The sequence below is a fragment of the Varanus komodoensis genome, unplaced genomic scaffold (genome assembly GCF_004798865.1).
Source record: "Varanus komodoensis strain SLA01 unplaced genomic scaffold, ASM479886v1 scaffold8, whole genome shotgun sequence".
Lineage (NCBI taxonomy): Eukaryota > Metazoa > Chordata > Lepidosauria > Squamata > Varanidae > Varanus > Varanus komodoensis.
The window spans coordinates 39,119,337-39,142,595 of NW_025336481.1; the positions used below are offsets into that span (position 1 = coordinate 39,119,337).

General features: G+C 40.2%; 2 protein-coding genes across 2 annotated transcripts in view; one reads left to right on the top strand and one right to left on the bottom strand.

The window, feature by feature from the left end:
• The window catches only part of RPP40 (ribonuclease P/MRP subunit p40), a 63,198-nt gene extending 51,186 nt beyond the window's left edge, over window positions 1–12,012 (top strand). Inside the window, exon 11 of the transcript XR_006417155.1 lies at window positions 11,883–12,012. The gene's annotated coding sequence lies outside the window, so the exon portion shown is untranslated. The remainder of the gene's footprint in view (window positions 1–11,882) is intronic.
• The window catches only part of CDYL (chromodomain Y like), a 129,641-nt gene that overhangs the window by 19,884 nt on the left and 86,498 nt on the right, over window positions 1–23,259 (bottom strand). The gene's annotated exons all lie outside the window — the stretch shown is intronic.

Below are 23,259 nucleotides of genomic sequence, written 5' to 3' on the forward strand. Positions count from 1 at the left end.
CGGAGGCTATGCGATGGGACGGCATACAAATAAATATTCTTTTTTTCTACTCTAATGCTGCAGTTTGGTTTGGTTTGGGTTGTATTGCACAATTAAAAATCTTTTTCAAGTACTGCACACAAAGCTATGCACTTCCGCAAAAACTTGTATGTTTCACTCTCAGGGATTATAAGTATATTTCTATACAGTCCCACAGCCAAAGCTGTCTGGGCAGATTACCACAATGTTTTAACAAAAGGTGGTATTATCATTATTATTATCTATAGTGCACATATATCCCACTTTTTCTCCTCTTGTGAAGAAGAGAGGCAATTTACAAGATTCTCCTCACAGCAACAGCAACCTGAAGTAGGTTAGGCTGAGAAAGAATGACTGGTCCAAAGTCACCTAGAAACCAGATCCTCCAGGTTACTAGTTCCATGTTCTAACCATCATGCAAAACTGGCTCATCCTACTTTGCACTCTTCATTTTCAGGGACCAATAAAGCAACAATAACCCGTATTTTGCTGGTCTCAGTTTTTATTTCATTTCTATGAAACCATATAAACAGGGAACAGGTACAGAAAAGGTATTACAAACCAACATAAAACTCATCCACAAAGTGCTTTAGAGAATCCAAATGAAGACTTCTATTCTCAACTACTGAGAAATAAGTGTCCTCATATTTTTCTATTTGAGTAAGCAGTCAGATATTGTTGCTAATTTTAATTCCATAATGCAAGAAAGGATTTCACATATCAAGGAAGGCTTTCTGTCTTATCCTGACACTCATATAGAGCAAAGAACCAGTTACTACTTTAGCCCACTGCTTATAAGAGGTTAGGAAAGACCCTTATCACAGAAACAGGCCAGCTGAGAAAGGCATTTTTACTCATTTATGTACCTGGGGCCTGGAAGATACAGAAAGTACATCCTGATAGTTCCCGTAAGACTAGCCTAAATACATAAACATTACTGAGATTCATCTGTTAAAATCATATACAATTCCTCTTCTCACACCTATTATAATTTAAGGCCAGATGTTAATGCTTAGCTGTTGAATGCTTCTGCTGTACACGTTTCACTGTATTTCCAAAATCTTTCAAAAAGATGTATATGCCAAATGATCCTGAGTTTCACGGTCACACAACAAAATATGAGCAATGTTTTATATTGCCTTTCCATTAAATTATAACTAGAGTTCGCAATGTGCACTTATTGTATCTCTCCACTCTCCACTACTTTTTATTAAGAAAACGTATCCAGAAAAAGAAAAGCAAAGTGCTTCAGTAAAAGTGTTCTCTGGCTCCTCTCTCAGACTACAGCATTTTGAATTGCATCCCTCAAAGCCACTCAAGGAGGACCAAGGGGATTGCAGTAGAACTGAAGAATTCAGCAGGGTGTTTTGGACCAGCAGAGGTACCTTTCTGCTTGTGCAAGACATTTCTGAATCCAAGCCCCTGAACAGCTATAGTACATATTGAATTCATGAGTTTAAGTTCATTAAACCATTTACAGATTTTCTCTGTGATTCCCTTGATCTGTCTTTCACACAGAATGCTTTATTTCTGCTACACTCCTTATACTTTCCTAGTTTTTCAATTGTATTCAAGGCTTTCTGTTTAAGAAACAGAAATCAACTCACAAAGTCTAAACTTCATTGCTCAATATTTGCTAGCACATCTCCTAAAGTAAGAGTCTTTGGTGAAAATGTAAGAATGATTTGTATTACAACAGTCTTCCCTGATCTCTTGCTATTTCTTGAGCTATAAGTCCTGTTGTCATACAGAGTAGGGATGATGGAGCTTGTAGTACAACACATCCCAAAGTGTTGGGTTAGGGAGGGCAGTGTTAAAGAATAAAATCCCATGCTGGAGTGTTTTTTCCACATGTCTAAAAATGTAGATTTGTCTACTCACTGTGGAGTCCCCCCCCCCTTTATTGGACAGTCATCTGAGAGGGATGAGGTAAACTAATGTCCGGCAACAGCAGGGAGTTGGACCTAGTGGCATTAATGGCCTCCTCCAACTCAACTATTCTATGTAGAGTAGTATCCTATAGTAGCATACTGCTAATGCAAATTACATTATGCTAGCATAAGAGATCTCTAGTGCAACACTAATAGAGCTCATTTCTGTGACATGTTTTCTGATGAGTCCTGTTGTGCAAGCTAACACTGTTGGTGTTATGCTAGAGATCCTTTATGCTAGGTAGTCATGTTAAATTATGTTACATTATGTTAGTAATGTGACACTTCTCTTAGATTATGAAGACAAGTTCATGTTAAGATGTAAAAGAATTTTAATTTAGGTCTTACTATTGTACAAGACAAAGCAAAGTTGTAAAAATTTACCAGTCTAAAAATGGAATGGCTGTGACTGGGGGGAGGGGGGAGCAGAATATGTATACTCGATTTTATTCTCAATGCTTTTCTTCAAACATTCCCACATAAGTCGTCCAGAGACTTGCAATGTATTGGACAGGGTAAAAATACCCAAATGAATAAAATAAAATACTCACTCCCCTGTCAATCCTATCAGTGAGTAAACTATCCATTCGGCCCCATAACATTTTATGATTCCAAACAGTTACATCTAAAATGACAAGGATTGCTGGGATGGTTTTGGTAACCTCACTGCACTGGAAGACTCATAATTTGGAGGCAAGAAAAAACAGTTTGTGTGTGGCACAGAGATGGTGTTAAAATATATTAAGAACAAGCCAGTATGAAACATACATGTGCAAACTGTTTTTTCTGTCCCCACCCCATAGGTATATAATAAATAATACAGATGGAAACAATTAAAGAAATTGTTCACATATAGCTATGTCAAAGCAAGTCCATAACCAAGGAGAGGCCAATTTATTGCAACAAGCTCCAATATACTCGTCCCAAGTGATTTTGGGGAACCATAGAGGACTTGTTTCCTTAAAGGGTTTATTAGCCCAGAGAAGTTTAGATGATTGGAAAAGGACACACTGTGACAAGCAAGGACCCAGACAACTTTAGCACATACCCCTATCTCTTTCAGTATGGCAATCTTTGTCACTGTTCTGCCAGTGGTTAGCCTACTACCTGCTTTGCTCACCCTCTTTAATCCACTCCCAATTTTCCACTCCTGCCAGGATTATGTAGCTGATTCAGGAAGCCACCATAATAATGTTCTGTTTTGCCAGTTGGCATCATTAATCTATTTATTTTAATACCTAGCTAAAATGCAAAGGAACTTGGAAAGGCAAGTGGCACAGAGCTGCTTCACTGCATGGATGCTGTGTGCTTAAAGAATGATGACAGAAAGCAATGGATAGGGTCCAAAGAATTGGGAGCACACAGGAAATAATGCTGTTCCACTAATGTACAAGTGTTAAAACAGGTAGGTTGTGCAGCAGTGCACATGCTCCTTCTTCTAGGCACAATAAATACTCTAGCACAAAGTATAAAACAATATTGCAGTGAACAGAGTACATCTTCCACATATAGAAGAGTATAGGACTATGGTAGCCTCTTATTTCAGTTGAGGATAAGCACCTGGGACAGCATTTCAGCAATGGTGTAGGTAGGTAAGTACTAGACAGATGGTACTTGCCACTCAGCCACTTGTCTTGCATGAAGAGTTATATGTCAACTTTAATGACTGCTGTTTGGTCATTTGCCTGGAGGCAAATTTAGCAAGAGCTGGACAGCACTCGGGATAATTTTAAGACTGATAAATCCTTGACCTCTTTGAAATCAGAATAGGCTGCTTAGATGATTTACAACAGTAAATGCAAATATTTACTATTTGTTGCTATTTCAAAAAGTTGTGATCAACAAAAGGAACAGCTGGACTTTAGAAAGAAAGTGTACTCCTGAAAAACCATACATATCTTTGGCATATTGCTGCCTGGGAACAGGCGTTTCTCTAAAACAGAAACAGGAATTCTGCAAGGAAGAGTGGATCATACTTCCACCCATCTGAATATTAAGATACAAAAACATCCATATTTTTAAAGCAAGAATTTCAAACAGACTTTCTTTCAATAACACAAATTCTAGGATTTCTACTATGATTCCCATTTGTCACTGAGGTCATATACTATGTGAGGAAAACTGTCCAAACCAGATGTAGCACCTCTTCAGCAAGCCATGTTTTAAGCAGCTTGCAGTTTGTGTTATATGACATGTGATTGCCATACTTCCTATATTTAAGATATAAAGAGGATACAAGTATGGTTGGATGTGCTGCTTGAGCTTTTACAATGCTCTGATGGTGACAATCAATGGAAAAGAAGTTGTGCCGTTTGGCCCGAAGAGGTACTGTGACATTATTTTATAAGCATGCACATAAATATAGATTTCTATATACTACTAGGCTTCTACTTGTACTACAGTACTCAGGGAAACAGTAAATTATCACATCAAAGATGGGCGGGGATAGAAACAATTACAGAACAGAGCAGACAGTATAGTAGGACTGAATAATGGCAGCTGCACATGAGGTCACAGCAAACTTCCAGATGAATTTAAAGCAGGAATAAAGCAAAAAAGTCTTGACTGGATATTCCAATATCTATGGTTATGGAATTAAATAATGTCCACATTGACAATATTTATGTGTACTGCTACTGCATGCAAGTTTCTGTCCAAATTTAATTGGAATGCATTTGGTATGTATGATATAGGTGTTATTCATAACACTTAGATGAGATGAGTTAGATGAGACACGCAAATAATAAGATTAAATAATATTTTTTTCTGAATCGTGGCAGGGACCAACCTGTCTACCTGAGATTTTCAAGAACTGAACAAGAACTGAATAAATAAATAAGGAAGAGGACAATATACCCAAGCGACCACAAAGTGATTAAATGGGATGTAGAATCAAATTTAATTACTAGCGCAGCAGCTCTGCACAATTTATGATAACTGTGGTTGTGAAAAACTTAGTATGCATAGCAATTTTGAACAAATACTGGTAGTTCCAGTGAGGAAAAAACATGCCACACTAAATTTATATGACAATTAAAATATTTACTTCAAAATGTTAGGAGCAGCTTCAAAACAACTTCACTTGATAAAAACAGGTAAATAAGAAATGGGGGGCAGCAGAGAGAAAATACGTTACACTTTCAAAAAATAGGAAGAACACACAGAAGACTAAAGGGACTTGCTAAAACAGATAAAGAAGGTTATTAAAAATGCAAAGCATACATAGTTACAAGTGCCACAACATGCTGTGAGCAGAGGGCAAAAATTAACACAAAACCAAACAATATACTGACCTGTTTTATATAACAACAACGCATTATAGGTAACTAGAATCGGTTATTGTGTAGGCCGAAGCAAGACTGTTTCCCACTGGATGACTTACTTGGTGGCAACAAGCCATGGTTTATTCTAAGAGTTGTTTGATACAAAATATGTTGTTGCGTTGCCTGAACTAGGGAGAACAACATTATCATAGATTGTGAGGATCGCCTGGTGAACTTCTCAGAAAAAGCAGCAAGATCCATTCCCACACTTTGCTATCACACCTGAAAATCCTTTGGCTGATGCCGAAGATGCACTTTGATGCAACCATCACTGGCTTGCCAACTTTTTTTGTTTTGGCTCCAGAAAACTGTGTTGATGTGTGCATGTGCGCATGCGCTGGTCTCTCCCAAGTATGCACTTATAGTTGTTGGATATAAGAAGTCTTGCCTTGTTAATTTCCTAGCATGCTTCAGTGTAAAGGGAGTTGTGATGTGCAGTGGGTAGCATGCATGGACATTAACAAGGTAAATTATAGGCAAATTTATGTGAAGTTACCAGAGATTGCCTAGATCTCAACTCAAGCAGTGGTGGTGAGGAAAAAATGGCAAAAGTAACTGCACCAAAAGGGAGGCCAATATCTCCCTCTTAGAAAGGTAACTGCCTCAATTTTAAGCTGACAATTTTCAGCCCTCCACCTTGTCAACCCATCCCAAGTATCCAGCTATTCCTAAAAGGGAAAATATTAATTTCCCCTACCGTCCTTTAGAGCACTTACTGCTGCAGTTACAGCAATTCACTGATCATTTTTTAAAAAATACAGTAGAAATATATGAATATTTAATGGCTGGGAAGTAAATGGGGAAATTTCATACCAGCATTAACCACTTTGTTTCTGCAAGTTTACAAATTCTCCCTCCCATTTACTTCCCAGCTTTTGTATTTGCATATATTTCTGGGGGACGATGTTCAGAAGTGTCAAGGGACCACAATAATTGCGTTGGCAAGTGCTCTGAAAAGGGGCTGAAGAAAGGCAGAAGTTAATAAAGCATTTAAATCACATTAAATGTACTTCAAATTTTCTCCTAATATATTCAGGTCAATTACTTGGGGTGTATCGGGATGAAAATTAACCTGGTATATTTTTCATTCACTAACTACAAGTTGAATAAGCATACAAAATTTGATCTCTCTAACAGAGTGTTGGGCAACCCTCTCTCCATTTTGGTCTATGGCTATCAGCTCTAAGTTAGCATAACCAATGGTGAAGGATGATGGGAATTGACCAAAACTTCTGGAGAGTCACAAGTTGTCCACCCTCAGTTTCAAGGCAGCAGAATACTTTAAGCAAATGAAACATTTTCCTATGAAAATGATGCTGTGCAAATTAGCATAATTTGTATTTGAAACATTTCTACTTCAAACTTCAATGGAAAAAAATCACTGTTCTTGAAAAGTTACAGCTTAACTTTGGCTAGGCAATGAAAGAAAAACTATTAAAGAGACATTAAGCATATAATCAATCTTAACAGTGTTAGGGTACAATCCAATGGGTATGCCTGCAGTCCTCTGAACTTGGCAATTATGGGCATCCTCTGCAAGGTGGGAAGATTGTGGAGATGAAGGTTGTTCATGTGTTCCTCCCACTGTGCAAAGCAGTTAAAGAACCAAGTTTTGGCAATCTAACTGCAGTGCTTTGGAGGCTGAAAGGAGGAGGTTGAGATACCACCAGTCTCCCCTTCCTGCCCCCTGGAACACACTGTCTACCCTTTCTCCAACATTGCTTTTATGTTCTGAGCAATGCAGCAAGTGTGGTTTGTTCCAGGCCAGCTATGAAGGGTACTCCAAGTACGGAGTCCCAACTCCAAGGGCAGAGTTGTCTTCTAACTTCAAAACTGGGACTAAAAAATAAAAACGGTTCCATGGCTCTCTACATGCTGTCCAGAGGCCAAGGGATTACTCTGTCTATCAAATTTATTTATTACGTTTGCATAATTTTCATCTAGGTAAAGACAATGGATAGGATGCAAGTGATACCTTCTAGTCACAGATTGTTTTTGAATAATCCCACCATGACACTTTCCACAGAATCCTAGATGGTCAACATATCTTCAAGAATGGTCCGTAAGGTGGTACACAGAGCTATAAGGGGAGGTCACAATCAGCAACTGAAGGTCCCCACCTCAGCTATAGTTAGATAATGCCACATGTGTTGCCTTAGAAGAGGAGAAAAGGAGGAGTGCCTATTTTAAGATAGTGTTAGCAGTCTGAAGCTTTTATAAGTGTTTGGGTCTCTCCCTCTCCCCTCCCTCTCTTAAATGCTTCCTTCCAAAGGATAATCTATTTTTCCCAATTTTAAGAGACTGGACATGGAGTACCATTTCAACCCTTGTTCTTATCAGGGACAATGTTTCCTACAAGGAAGCATTTACGGGCAGCCTTTCTGCTGCTTGCCACTTTAAATCTGTATACAAGTAAAAAAAGCTGAATTCACAGTCTGTGTTTGCTAGCGCCTTCTTTTTTCAAAATATATGCAAAACTCAGGGAGCTGCTGGCTGTGAAAAAGCAAGGCTTGCTAGCAGAAGAGCAGTGAGGGTGAAGTTCATTAGACAGAGAGCACTCTTTAGTAACTCCCATCTTGTAGCAGCTGACCTTAGATCACAAGGGGAAAGGATTCTGATTTGTGGAAAGAAAAGGCAATATAATGCAATATAGGGAATAAAAATCTCTGGAATTCTCTAAAAGTATAGGAACATGTTTGCAACTTATATCTTTCCTAAACTGCTATAAGCTTACACATATTCACAAATTCATGCACACTCCTCTATAATCCAACATTCCTATGAATCCATCCTGGTTCTAAAATACTTTCAGACACCATTAGCTCAAGGAACAAGTAGCATTAAAAAATGTTCTAAATCAGGTTCAAAGCCTAATTGAACAAGGTGATTAATCTGTTTCTGCCCTCTGTTTTATAAATAATATTCCTAGATTAAACATACTGATATTATTTTCATATCTGAATTTAATATAGATAAGTTGTGAGGAAAGTACAACATGGGGGCTACCTTTACCTTCTCTCTCCCAATTATTTCCATGCTGCACAGAGGGACATTTCTAGCCTTATTTTTCTAGTCCTTATGGCAGTAGTGATAAATCCTACAATGACAACAGCATATCAAATCTCATACTTAGAAAGTAGATAAAATAAATTCTCACTATATTATGCTTTCAAGTTGCACAGTACAGGATGGCTCGCTTGTTTCAGGTTACAAATGACAACATTCTTGATACATTCTGCTGTGAAAAGGGATGGGCTGCAGTTCCTTACCTGACAAAAACTGTTTCCAGAAAGGGTAACCCCAACACAATTTCAACATACATAATGTTACGTACAGGACTTTATGACCATACAAGTGGCACACGGTAATAAACTCTACATTATTTTGCTAGACACACACAAAAGTTTTTCCTTCCTCTATAAACAGTTGTGTAGTACTGATGATGTCTAGGAGACTTGCAGTGGTGAAGAATAAGCCAACCTATATTCCAGAACTCAGAGTTTTTTGCTACTCCCTTTTATTTGTAAAGTTATATCCAGGAAACCTTTTCAAGGTGATGAATGGCCTGAGGATCATATGCTGCATCTTCCCAGAAACCAAGCAATTTAATGCTTAGCTGCTTTACTGGATTACCAGAAACATTTTAGACCACTACCTGAATATTGACAATAGTTTTCCAATACTTTCTGGGTGCACATTAAAGATTTGGATTTGTCCTATAGAACTACAAACAACTTGAGCTCTGAATATGTGGGAGATTACATCCTAAATTTATATGTTGCCTTGATTTTTAAGATTAAGGGCAACTTCTGAATCATATTCAAAAGGCACACTGACAGGTTCTCCATGAATTTCCATAATTGTGGAATTCTTTCTTCCTATAGGTTTGATGGGTTTGAGCTGCATTGCAAAATTTTGCTGTTTGGATTACATTTTAACTCTACCCAAGCAGCAGCGGACACATGTATGTTCGCATGCACACTTCATGTCTCTCCTTTAAATTGTTGACAGCTGCTTTGAGTTCCTTGGAAGGGCCAGGAGAGAAATGTAAAGAAATCAACAGGATATCTCTATGAGTATTATATTGCCATGATTCTCAAGACCAAACTTCCAACCCAGTTCTTAGACTGGAGAAACTGACACCTTCACTATAAGGCAATTATTTACATTCTTCTTTTCTCCAGTTAAGGAATGGAGAGAATTTGCAGAGTGTGAAAGTAAGAATGAGGAGGCAAGGAGTTGCTATGATAACTTTAATAATACATTTTTCTGACCTTTCCTCTTTTAAGGGTTCATTTTGTTTTCCTTAAAGATTACAAGAATCCAATTTTTAAAAGGAAAAACAATGCAATGCAGAGTAAAATTCACAACAACTTAGAAAGCTTAATATGAGTTTAATTGAAATGTGCTGTTAAAGTCACCTATTCTGTTTTTCAGATATTTGATACATAGTCAAGCTGTGCCAACTGGCAGACATCCTTACTTTCCTTTGCCTCTTTCTCACTTAGCACATGACCTCTATATCTTGCCTTCTAGACTGTGTTTCATTCTTCGCCATCTTCACATCCTCATCATTATAAATACCTTTTAACTTCCTTGTGCTCAAAGTTCCCACTTCTGTCTGTACTGTAACAATTATCTAAACAACTATCATTGCTCTTTCAATGGCACACAGATTTAAGAAATGCAATCACTCAGAACACTGGATAAACTCCCTTGTCTGGATGCAGAAATCTTTAAATTTTTAGAAGTCAGACACTTTCTGACAGTTAAGTCACATAGGATTAACCAATGTCAATATTTTAAACCCTGGAAACTTTATATTGTAAGGTAGAGTAAAAATACTATAAATGCAATTTAAAATTCCCTTTACACTTCTCAAGCAATTACTTTCATCATATAAACCTGTACATTTTTATTTTTTAACATACAGCACTCTTTAGACAACTCTGAATTTCCATACACCTTTTCCATTAAATAGACTTAAGCACACACACATATAAAATAGATGGAAAGTATGAACTATTGATATCTTACAGGTATTATGTGTTTACAACTGAAGTCATGCACAGATGTGTCACAGCTCTAAATATACTGTTCTAAAATCCCCAGTTGAAATCAGATTCAACACAGAACCCCCAAGTATTTACATCCAGTCAAACAAGTGGTAGATTCTCGTACATTAGAATCAGGAAACACTGAACCAAGAGTAGAAATACCATCACAACAACCAAGGAATACAGAAATTCCTATTACACTTTTATTCCTTTATGGTTAACTACTCAAATTATTAAGGGATAGCTGCAATTAATAGCCAGCTATTACTTGTAGTTCTTCTGCCAATCAGAACATCTGTCTCACAATTATGATTCAGTAAACATTTCCCATTCTTCTTGTTCCTCCCTCTGCACCTTCAAAACATAGATGGTTCATGCCCCACAGTCAGACTGGTAATAAGACACAGCCAATTCATTAAAAGCAATATGCACATATTACAGTTTAGAATTTGCTCAAATAGAACACAGTGGCTAACTTAACAGAGATTTTTAAAAGGAATAAAATATAAAATAAAATGGTGCAAAAATTCTAAATTCTAGCATATTTTAATGGGTCGTGGCTACCTCTTAATTTTAATTTCAACCAGTAGCTACTCAACAGAATAAAAACACCCTAATCGGAACTTTATTGCCAGGAAGAATTCAGTCCCAGGCTCTCTCAAATAAGCATGTCCTCAAGAATAGCATGTAGAGGTAGAAGAACAGAACACACCAGCAAGAATGGCACCTAACCTTTCACCTCTATACATTAGTCTCTTTCTCAGGTGACTCCTAGGTCATCTGGCTGGTTCCAGCATTTCATAAATATTTTGCATGCCAGAGAACTGTAAAAGGAATAGGTGCATTTTCCAGTGCAAAGTATATCCAGAAAGCAGAACTGATAGGCATTACTCTGCTCCCTAATAATGAGAAATAAATTCATGCAAAACTGGTTCATGTCACACCCAAACTGACTATTATGTATTATCATCAAATTAATCAGCTGCTTTTATGACTCAGGAAAGTCACCATAGCCTTTAAAACTAGTATGAATGTCTGCTTTCTACCTTTGTCACATGAAAAAATTTGTGCAATTTTCTCATTTTTAATGTTCACATGTTATAATTTAAAAATAAAAATCATATTCTCAGTTTTCCTTAAATAATTAATGGAAAGCACATTTCACGACATGTTGAATCCATATATGCATGCACACATATATATCTAGGGAGGATTGTGCTGACAGTCCTTTAGGGAAAAAATCCCAACTAGCAGCAGTAGCATCCTACTTTTCATTAGGATTGATTGAAAATCACATGGTAATGTGCCAGCTTTGTGTTTCACAGCTCTCTCGCTCTCTCTCTGGCTGGACATGAAACAAAAAGAAAAGGGGGGAATTATATAGTAAATAAAGGTCATGGTGAAAGCCTATCTGCAATATGTGGCAGTTTAAAATTGGTGATTCAGGAAAATCTTTGCAAATAAATTAGCATGTGCTTAGAGTTTGGGTGCCATCAAAGTATACTGGGCCAAGAAACAGTACTTTCTCCCTTTAAACTAATTTATGAATACAGGCCCAGGACAGGCCCACCACTGCCGCTGCCCAGGGACTGACTGGCTACCGCAGATGCTGCTGCACCCGCTGACGCCACCGCTGCTCCATCAGACGGCAGCCACCGCGGGACCAGGGATGCCGCCGGCCTGCGGCTCCTCCACCTGCGCCGGCAAGTTCTCTGCGGGCCCTGCCCTTGCTCCCCTCCCCCCCCCAGCGTTGTGCCGGATTGGGGGTGGGGCATGGGGAGGGGCCACAGGCTTAACTCGCTGGGCGACGGCCTAAGGGCGTCGTCGCTGTTTGGGGCCGTGTGGGGCCGGGCCAGGAACTTTGCGTTTTTTGTAGTGGGTGGGCTGGAGGATTTTAAATTGTATTTTATTGTATTTGTTTTAGTGACTCCACGTCTGGCTGCTGCTTTTATGGGGTCGCCTGGCAAGTCCATGGGCGCCACCACTAGGGTGGTGTTGGGCAAGGGAAGATATGGCGTTGGGGGATTAACATGTTGGCATAGAAGGAGGGACAGATGGTTGATACCTGTTCCCCCTTCTGGTTATTCCTCCAACTGAAAGGTTCCAGGTAAGCTTATCAACCGCCCCTCAGGCCTGACGGTGCTGCTGCTTAATGCCAGGTCGGACCATAATAAAACATCCCTCATCCACGACTTAATTGTGGATGAGGGGGCCGACCTGCCTTGCATTACAGAGATCTGGGTGGGAGGGGGGGATGTGGCCCTCTCTCAGCTGTGCCCGCCTGGGTATCTAGTTCAGCATCAGCCACGTCCTGAGGGGAGGGGGTCGCTTTAATTCACCAAGCCTCTATTTCCCTCACAGGGCTTCCTGTTCCCTCGAGACCAGGTCTAGAGTGCTTATACCTGGCGCTGGGTGATCAAGACAGATTGGGGATTCTGCTGGTGTACCGTGCACCCTTCTGCCCAACAGACTCCCTGCCTGAGCTGACGGAGATCATCTCGGACCTGGTGTTGAAGACTCCCAGGATGCTGGTCCTGGGGGACTTCAATCTCCATGCCGAGACGGTTCTGACCAGGGCGGCTCAGGACTTCATGGCCTCCATGACAGCCATGGGGCTGTCTCAACATGTCATAGGCCCAACCCATGAACATGGTCACACACTGGACCTGGTTTTCTCGACGGGGCAGGAAGAGGGTGATTTGAGAGTGAAGAATGTGTGTCTCACTCCCTTGTCATGGTCAGATCACTTCCTCGTGAGGTTTGAGCTCGGAGCTGGCCTTTCCCTCTGTAAGGGTGCGGACCCTATTGTGATGGTCCACCCTCGGAGCCGGATGGATCCAGACAGATTCCTGAGGGCTCTGGGGGATTTTCCGATTGATAAAGCTGGTGCTCCTGTTGATGCTCTGGCTGAACTATGGAATGGGGATATGGCCAGAGCGACTGACATGATTGCCCCTAAGCGTCCTCTCCTGCCAAGCAAAGCCCATCCATCTCCATGGTATACATCTGAATTACAGGCGATGAAGCGGGCTGGGAGACGACTAGAGCATCAGTGGAGGAAATCACGGGATGAATCTGACCAAACATGCTTACGTGCTCATTATCAAGCCTATGCTGTGGCGGTGAGGGTGGCGAAGAAGAAATTCTTCTCCATTTCCATTGCCTCCTCACAGTGCCATCCGGTGGAGCTTTTTCAAGTGGTACATGGGCTGATACACCCGGATCCTAAGAAAGATCCTGTACCACCACCGATGGCCTGCTGTGACAACTTTGCCCAGCACTTCAAGGAGAAAATCGCTCAGATTCATCACGAGCTGGACTCCACATTTGATTCAGATCCTCTAGGGGAGACACCAATGACCCAGTCTGGCCAGGTATTAATGGATGAATTTCAGTTAATGCGGCCTGATGAAGTGGACTAGGTACTTGGACAAGTACGTCCTACCACCTGCTTACCCAACCCTTGCCCTTCGTGGCTGCTGACCAAAGCCAAACACGGAATTGGTTCCTGGATCCTGGAGGTTATTAACGCCTCTCTGAGGGACAGGTGGGTGCCCGCTCCTTTAAAGGAGGCAGTAATCAGGTCTGTCCTAAAGAAGGCGTCTCTGGATCCAGAGATGGCCGCCAATTATAGACCGGTGGCCAACAGCCCATTTTTGGGCAAGGTGTTGGAATGGGTGGTGGTGGGACAACTCCAGGTACTCTTGGATGAAACTGATTATCTGGACCCATTTCAGTCATGCTTCAGGCATGGGTACAGTACTGAATCTGCCTTGGTTGCCCTGTATGATGACCTGTGCAGGGAGAGAGACGGGGGAATACGTCCCTGTTGGTTCTCCTGGACCTCTCAGCAGCTTTCAATACCATTGACCATGGTATCCTCCTGGATAGGCTGGAGGGATTGGCAGTAGGTGGCACTGCTTGGCAGTGGTTCCGCTCCTACCTTGACAGCTGATTCCAGAAGGTGGTGCTGGGGGGCTTTGGCTCTGTGCCATGGCAACTTTGCCATGGAGTACCACAGGGTTCCATTCTGTCCCCCTTGCTATTTAACATCTACATGAAACCACTGGGAGAGATCATCAGGAGGTTTGGGCTGTGGAGTCATCAGTATGCTGATGACTAACATTTTGGAAGCTAATTTTTAGGAATATTTCAGACTAGTTATTCAACATGGGTGGCTGATTTTTCTTTCTCAAGGGAAGAGGTGACACTGGTGGAGGATTTTTCATAGACAATGGCAGTGATGCTCAAGCTTAGAAGACAGCAATGGTAAAGCACTTCTGAATATACTTACCCTGTAAACCCTATGATGAAACAATCCAAAAGGAAATAAGAGATAATGCCAGGAGACCACAAGGTCCAAAGACACTCAACCACCTACTGGGGAAGAGGAAAGGATAACTACCAATAGTGTTGTCACTAATGACACAACTAGAGCTAAACAGAAAGGAAGACTAGTGGCTGACATGCAGAGGTGAAATTGTGATGCTATGCAACACATACAACTGGAAGATGGAATGTGAAAGGTATAAACCAAGCCAAACTGAACATCATAAAGGAAGAAATGGATCTGTTAAAAATTGCAGTACTTGACAGCAAACCACAATGGACTGGACTGAGACACTTCCAGTCAGACAAGCACAAAGCGTTTTACTCTAAAAACTCAAAATAACAATGAGACTCTAATATTGAGGAAAGAAAGTCCAACCCCATCATAAAAATCAGAACTCCTAAGAAAACCTATCAACATAACCATCATTGAGTCTATACTCTAAGAACAGACGCTGAAGCAGAAATCAAAAACATTTATGTAGGTGTCTGAGAGGAAACAGATAACACACCAAAACAAGACATGCTGATAATCATAGGTGACTGGAATGCAAAAGTAGGAAATGAAGCAGATTTCAATGTTGTAGAAGGTTTTGACCTAGAGATGAGAAACAAAGCAGGAAAATAACTCATAGAATTCTGTGGACCCACCTATCTGTTTATGGCAAGTGCACACTTCAGGCAGCCAATCAGATGGCTAATATAGAAATCAAACAGAATATGTAACTGCAAGCAGGAGCTGGAAAAGGTGCATCCTCACTGCTAAAACAAGACCAGGAGCAGATTGCCATAGGGCCTATGAACTCTTAATATCAAAAAGCAGAGTCAAGCTGAAAAAGATAGCTAACAGAAACATTGTGACAAAATAAAACACTCCAGAGCAATCTGAAGTCCACATAAAGAAAAGATGTGCATAACTAAATTCAACTGACCATGAGCTAGAAGAACTGTGGTCTGAAACCAGAGACATTCTTAGGGAACAATGCAAAAAGACAATACCCATAGCATTGTCCAACTCCTTAAAAGCTTAGATGGATGATGGAAGAAATGCTTGCAATGTCTAAGAACAAGTAAGAAGCAAAAGGAGACAGAAACAGAGTCAGAACCCTGGATGCAACTTTTTAGTATCTATCATGTAGAGACTTCTTATATTGACCAGTGTAAAGAAACAGAAAAGAACAACGAAAGGGGGGGGGGGGGGAACCTCCTTCAGAAGATCCAAGAATTCAAAGAAAATTCCAACCTAGATTAGGAATGTAGAAAGACAAAAGGGGGACCACCTGAGCATGAACAAAGAAGGTGGTAACAATATACAGAACCATACAGGAGAGATAAAAAGATGTCAAACTCCTTCAAGAGAGAAATCCTATGAGGAAGGACCTGCAATACCAGAAAGAGAATCAAAGTTGCTCTGAAAGCACTTGGAAGGAATAAAATACCTGGAATACATAGTATACCAACAGACTATGCTAACAGATTTGGAAAATAAAACAATAGCCCACGGACTGGAAAAAATCTATATATATTCAAGTCCCCAGGAAAGGAGATACAAAATGTGTGCATCCAGAGGGCAATCGGGAGAGGCTAGCCAAGGGAATATTTTACTTGTCATTTTCAGTGGGAGCAATCAAGCAGTATTTAGGAGCATACTGTTTCTAATAAGCAGCCACAGTTGAGAGATATCATTTATTTGCTACATTTATATACCACCTTTCTTCTAGGAAGCCTAAGGGGTGTACGTTTTGTCTTCACAACAGACCTGTTAGGTAAGTTAGGTGAGGTAGTGATTGACCTAAGTCACACAGTGAAGTTCAGGGCTGAGTGTTGACTTAGAACATCAATCTCCCCAAGTCCCTGCCTAATACTTTAGCCTCAGATTTGTAATTCCTTCCCGTTATCTCTGTTACTGTAGATAACAGTGATTATGACTGGTAGGCACTAATAGCCTTATTCTTCATGAATTGGTATAATTCCTTTTGAATACCATGTCTGTGGCCATCACTACAACTTGTGGTAGCAAATTCTATAGTTTACCTATGTGCTCTGTGCAGAAGCACTAAAGATAAGAGGATTTCTCCCGAATCTTCCACTATTCAACACTGTTGAATTACTTGGGTATTTCTTTTTGCATAATTCCACAAACCTCTATCATGTCTTTCCTTGCTTACCATTTGCCTTAGCTAAAAAGCATCAAACTGGTCATGCTCACTAAGTATCAACAGAACGCTCACCATTGTGAGTGAAAATGTGGAAGTCTGCTTAACATCAGCTCAAGAGTTTGGAACCAATGTTAATCTAACTTAATTCCTTTCATTTCAATGAGTTTACTCTAAGCAGGACTAATACTGATGCAAGCTATGGCCCATATAAAATGTGATACAATCACTAAATTAAATTACACTAAACTGTTATATATGGCCTCTAAAGCAATACCAAAAATATTTGCACTGGTGCTATAGGTGCTGGTGTGATAGGTATTTCTGGGAAACCTGTTGCACCAGCAAATGCTGTTGGTGCTGTTCTAGAGGTCATTTATAATAGTTCAATGTAATTTACTTTAGTATTAGTGTCACACTGGATGCTGTCTAATATTTACTACTACTTACGGAATAATTGCATTTCCTCAAAACATCTAATAAGGCATGAATCTGCAATACTCTTTAATTACAAAAATTTTACTAAACTGCCCAAAGGCAAAACTTCTAGACTTTCAGAAAAAAATATTGCATGAACGGGCTGCCTGTCATTTAATGCATTTCTTTTTAAATAATACATCACTCACCCATTATCCCTGAGAAGTTTCTTGAACCTGCTGACTCTTGCCTGTCATGTTTACATGTCAGTATCACATGTTACGCAATGATTTCCCAAGTTATATGCTGTTGTATCTGTAAAAATCAAACCTCCAATCAGCACAGTCATAGTCTGCTGCATGACATGCACTTCCGGACTCTTTGGATTGTTACCCCAAAATAACCTAGTGTTAGATTAACTATGGGTTGTTTAACCCATTAAAAAGCTGAAGTGCCCAGATATGCACATTAAGCAACAACCTATCACTGAGCTTGATCAGAAGCTGCATATTTGAAGGGGCAAATGTATGCAACTCAGCATATTATGAGTTAATTAACACTTAATTTGCCAATGTTATGTGCAAAGCAGCCCGTTGTATCCTTTATACATTAAGAGTCTCCTCATCTTGTGATAAGACAAATAACCTCGGGTTTATTAATAGCATTTTCAGAATGACAGAATGCTGAAATGGTCATTTGTCTTAACTACAGAGGCACTTACCATATTTTTCCGTGTATAAGATGCCCCCCACTTTTCCTACCCATCTCCAGTGAACAAGCTGCTGCCGCACATGCGCGCCACCTCACCGGCCTCCCGCCTACCCGCGCCGCTTCAACGCCCCCCCATGGCACCTTGCCACCTCCCCATCAGCGCATGCCGCCTCCCATGCATGCCAGTCTCCCCCCTCCCCCCGTATATAAGACTCACCTTCATTTTTAAGTAAATGTTTTTAAGAAAAAGTAGCATCTTATACACAGAAAAATAAGGTATATGGCAAGTCTATGAAAATCAGTCATAATGTGCACACACTTCCTCTTCCTTCTTCATGGAGCCTCAATTAATTAATCAGTCTGCTCTAAATGATGAATTGGAGCCCTGGGAACTTAAACCCATTTACCTATATACAAAAGCTATCAGAGAAAGGGTAAGGAGAACTGAGGAAAGCTTTTGACAAGGGATGGATAGGTATGGATGACATCTCAACCACAGATTTATTTTCATTTTTATACTGCCCAATAGCCAAATGGATCTCCGGGAAGTTTAACAAATAAAATTGACATAGAATCAAGAAAACACACACACAAATATCACAATACAACAATAAAGCAGTAGGCTGACACAACAGTGACAATTACAACACAGCTGAACAGGTAATCAAGTTGGCACACAGGCCAAGCAGCAGTAGCTAATAAAAACCAATAATTTAAGACTAAAAGTTAACCATTAAAATAACTGGATAATAAAAAGGGTTTCACATAGTACAACAAAGAAAACAAGAGTAGGCTCCAGGTGTACCTCTGTGGGGTACACCTGTTTGTTTCAAAGATGGGATGCCATAACTGAGAAGGCCCTTCTGGTCATTCCCTGCTCTTACTTCCATACGATGGGGATCCCTGAAAAGGACATCCCTTGTCTAGTTTTCCTCTGATTTAGTGATAGCAACAATATCCTGTTAAGATAGTAGTATTAAGTAAGGAGGACAAGAACTTGGATTTAATTGGGTCCAAATCTTAGAAATGTTTGAAGGTATCATTTTTCATTTTCACATAGTAAGAACTAGAGCAAGATTCAAGTGTACGACTAAAGCAGAGTTGCCATAAAGTCATGACAAAGTCACATCACAAGCATTTGAAATGATCAGGGGAAACTTTGCTACACCAGAAAATCAATGAACAGTGGTGGTTTTGTGATTCAATATATGAATATATTAAAATACACTTCTAAGAAAATACAGATCTGAAACACTAGTAAGTCAACTTTGTGTCAGTTCAGTTCCATTAAGTTCTTTTACTGTAGCTCACTTGAAGCTTACAGTACAATGTCATGATCACTATGAGATCATTTCTAAAGGAGGAGGAAAAAGGAAAAGGCCTTACAACATTAAGAATTCCTGCCATGTTTGCTCAGCTGGAATTTATATTTCTCAACTGGAAGGAAATCATATGAGTAACCAATAGAGTTAGGACAGCTGAGTTCTATTATGGCTTGACAGTGATAGATCCGATTATTAGAGGTTTCTTTTGCATCATAGGTTCTCCAGTCAGTAACATGGGCCTGTTTGCCCTTTTTGTTTTGAGTAAGATGATGCAGATTAATTTAGTGTATTCAAGCAAAAGAGTTCCAAACAGACTTGTTGCTAGGGAAGCTCTGCATATGATTGTTAGTAGTTAACAAATGGCTGGGCTGCAATTGTTTGTTGGTTAACTAGATGCTGAACTCCAATGCAGCCTTTAATGTTTCAAGTCAGAGTGATGAGGCTACCAGACTGCAGAATCACTGAAATCGTCTGTCTCTGGAAGTACCAATTTTACTGCTCAGCCATAACTTTCAGTGACCTTGGGCAAGTCACTGCTATTCAGCCCAACACTCTTTTACACAGGTCAGCTGTATAAACAAGTGCGACAATATATTTACATCTTGTCTTTGTCACTAGAGCTATGGGAAATAACTTTCTTTTCATATCAAGAAGAGTTCCCAGAGCAAAATAATTTCTGTGATCCAAAAGTATCAGTAATCAAACCACTGAGTCCTTTTAATTGTTGGATACTAGCCTTTAAGCCTCCATTATGTGGTTCCTATTTTGGAGTGGTGGTAGTTCTACCTGCTTTACCACTGCATCTTAAGAGCCACAATAAGGGATACTACAAAATCTCAGGGACACACACCAAGCATAGAGATGGGCAACCCTGACAGCAGCCTAGCTTTGAGGAGGCTTAATCAAAGCAAATTGTCATGAAGTCCGCATTTCAAAATATTGCTACTCTAGTCAATTGTGCCAAGTTATAGAAACTTTATTTGGGCTGTAATTCTTTCCTTCCAGAATACAGAATGCCGTTTGTTTAGGACTATCAGATGATGATAATGACGACAAGATTTTTAAAATTCCAAGTCATTGAAGACCAGAGTTGAAGCTGCTGCAGGTTGGGCTCAGGCCCCACAAAGTGAGCAATGCCTCAACTGATCAGTGATGATGTTGAGCGATGTCACAAACTGTACTTGCTTACAACTTACCATCCACTTACACAAAGATATTAACTACAACAGGGTTGTCCCAGGGCCCATAAAGCTCTGCTCAGACCAGGAACTGACTGTGAAAAAATCACTAAATCATCTGTATATAACAACACAATTGAATGCTTGGGTAGATGAAAATCAGAATGATTAAGAACTCTTAATTAAACAGTCTATGTAGATATTAAATAAGAGAGGAGCTAACCTACAACCTAATATATCTAGGATACATCTTACTATTTATGTTTAAGGAGAATAATTGGATGATAGCATGGTTGTCCTTCTCACCCTTTCTGAACAAAGGACTAACGGTGGCTAAACTCCAGTCTGGGAGAATTTATGCATCCTCATCTATATAGAGTTGTAAGAATTGGAGCCCACCAAACAATGCTTCTTTTAAACAACTCTGGAGGCATGTAATCACAGCCAAGAGTTGAATCAGGTTGGTCATCTCTTGGACTGTGAGTAGGGATCATTTGGGCTGCACTGCAATTGAAAAGGTGCAGCACTCCTCATCTCTATATTTTGTTGGAAAGTCTGGCTTACTAGGTCTCAATAAGCGTATGGTACTCCAACCACACAGGACTGGATATATTGCTGTCATGTGCCAAAAGGAGGCCATTTTCTGCACACTTACAATAGAGAGTGATCCCATCTTCAGTTGAACCAGCTGCCATAGTCGTCATGCACATTACGTTTCTACATTTAGCTTTTTGCATTGATTAGTAACAGAAAACATCACAGCAGAAACCATTAAATAACTTGAACATGGTTATCTTGACCTGCACTTCTGGTGTCAAAATATTTGCTTCCAAGCTTATCTTTACACATTCTGACCTTCATGACAGAGGTTTATTTTATATTTTCAACATTAGAAGTCAATCTAATGAACAAAGATTAGTTGAAGATAAACAGAGCTTGTAGAAATAAAATGTATAAACTGCCTTTTGGCTGTCCCTTCTTCTCACGGGGGGAAGCTTGTATTTGCTCTTGATGGAGCTAATAAGTTTAACCTCCTATATTTCTGGGCAGAGATATGATATTCAACACACAGGCAGTTCCTAAGTTACCAACATCTGAGTTACGAAGAACCTGTATTTACAAATGAGCTGCCATAAACCCTGGGGGTGGGCAGTGACTAGAGATAGTTTTTCCACTTTCTCAAGGGTTCTGCACCCCTAACCCCCATGAAAGTGGAGAGCCAACTATACATAATCCAACCTACATACACATGTGAATCAAAGACTATTTTCTGTTTTCTCAGGAATGGAACTTGTTTGTAACCCAGGGACTGTCTGTATAATTTGACTTCACATACCTTTCTATTCCTTTTGGTTTGGTTTAGTTTGGTTTTTTGATCTGAGCAGGTTCTATTCTTCAATTATTGAATTCCAGTCATGGGAGTTGTCCCACCAAGACTCAGTTATATCTATCTAGTCATATTCATCCTCCTGTATTAAGAGTTCAAGTTCATGCTGTCTCCCATACAGCAAGCATTAGTATATAGACATCAAAGACAATGTGCTTTTATACTCTACTGTTCTTTCTACATTCTTTGGAAGACTATTATTGGGTACTGTTAGAGCAACTCTGCTGTGCTGCACAAACCTTTGTCTGTTGTTATGCTCAGGTGCACTTCTCCCTCCCCCAAAGGATTCAGTTTAAAACCCTTCCAATAAACTTCTTCATACTGTAGCCAAAAACATTCTTACCAGTTCTTGGAAGGTGCAAGTCATCCCTTGCCAGTAGCACATCTTCCAGGAAGTGTAGCCTGTGATCCCAGAATCCAAGTTATTCGCGTCAATACCACCTCTGCAGACAGGCATTCACGGAGTATTTTATTTTCCCTGTCTATTCCCCCTCTTCTATTTTGGAACTGGAAGGATTGAAGAGAAAACTATATGTGCCCTGAAGTTCTTGACTTTCCTCTCTAAAGCTTCAAAGTCTGACATGATTTTTTCAGAACTCCACTGGCAGTGTCATTCGTTCCCACGTGAATAAGAAGGAAGGGATATGTGTCAGAGCGCTGAATGAGCCTTGGCAATCTTTCAATTATATCATTAATCTATCCTCCAGGGAGATTTGTTGTTGTTGTTGTTAGTCGAGAAGTCATGTCTGACCCATCATGACCCCATGGACAACATTCTTCCAGGCCTTCTTGTCCTCCACCATCCCCCAGAGTCCACTTAAGCTAATGCCAACTCCTTCAGAGACACCATCTAGCCACCTCATGCTCTGCCGTCCCCTCCTTCTGCTGTCAATTGTTCCCAGCATTAGGCTCTTCTCCAGGGAGTCCTTCCTTCTCATTAGGTGGCCAAAGTATTTCAGTTTCATCTTCAGGATCTGGCCTTCTAAAGACCAGTCAGGATTGATCTCCTCTAGGACTGACTGGTTTGACTGCCTTGTGGTCCAAGGGACTCACAGGAGTTTCCTCCAGCACCACAATTCAAAGGCCTCAATCCTTCAGCGCTCAGCCTTCCTTATGGTCCAGCTTTCACAGCCATACACTGCAACTGGGAAAACCATAGCCTTGACTATATGCACTTTTGTTGTCAGGGTGCTGTCTCTGCTTTTTAGTATGCTGTCTAGATTTGCCATAGCTTTCCTCCCAAGGAGCAAGCGTCTTGTAATTTCTTGGCTGCAGTCCCCATCTGTGGTGATCTTGGAGCCCAGGAAAGTAAAATCTGTCACTACCTCCATTTCTTCCCCATCTATTTGCCAGGAAGTGAGAGGACCAGATGCCATGATTTTAGTTTTCTTAATGCTGAGTTTCAAGCCAACTTTTGTGCTCTCCTC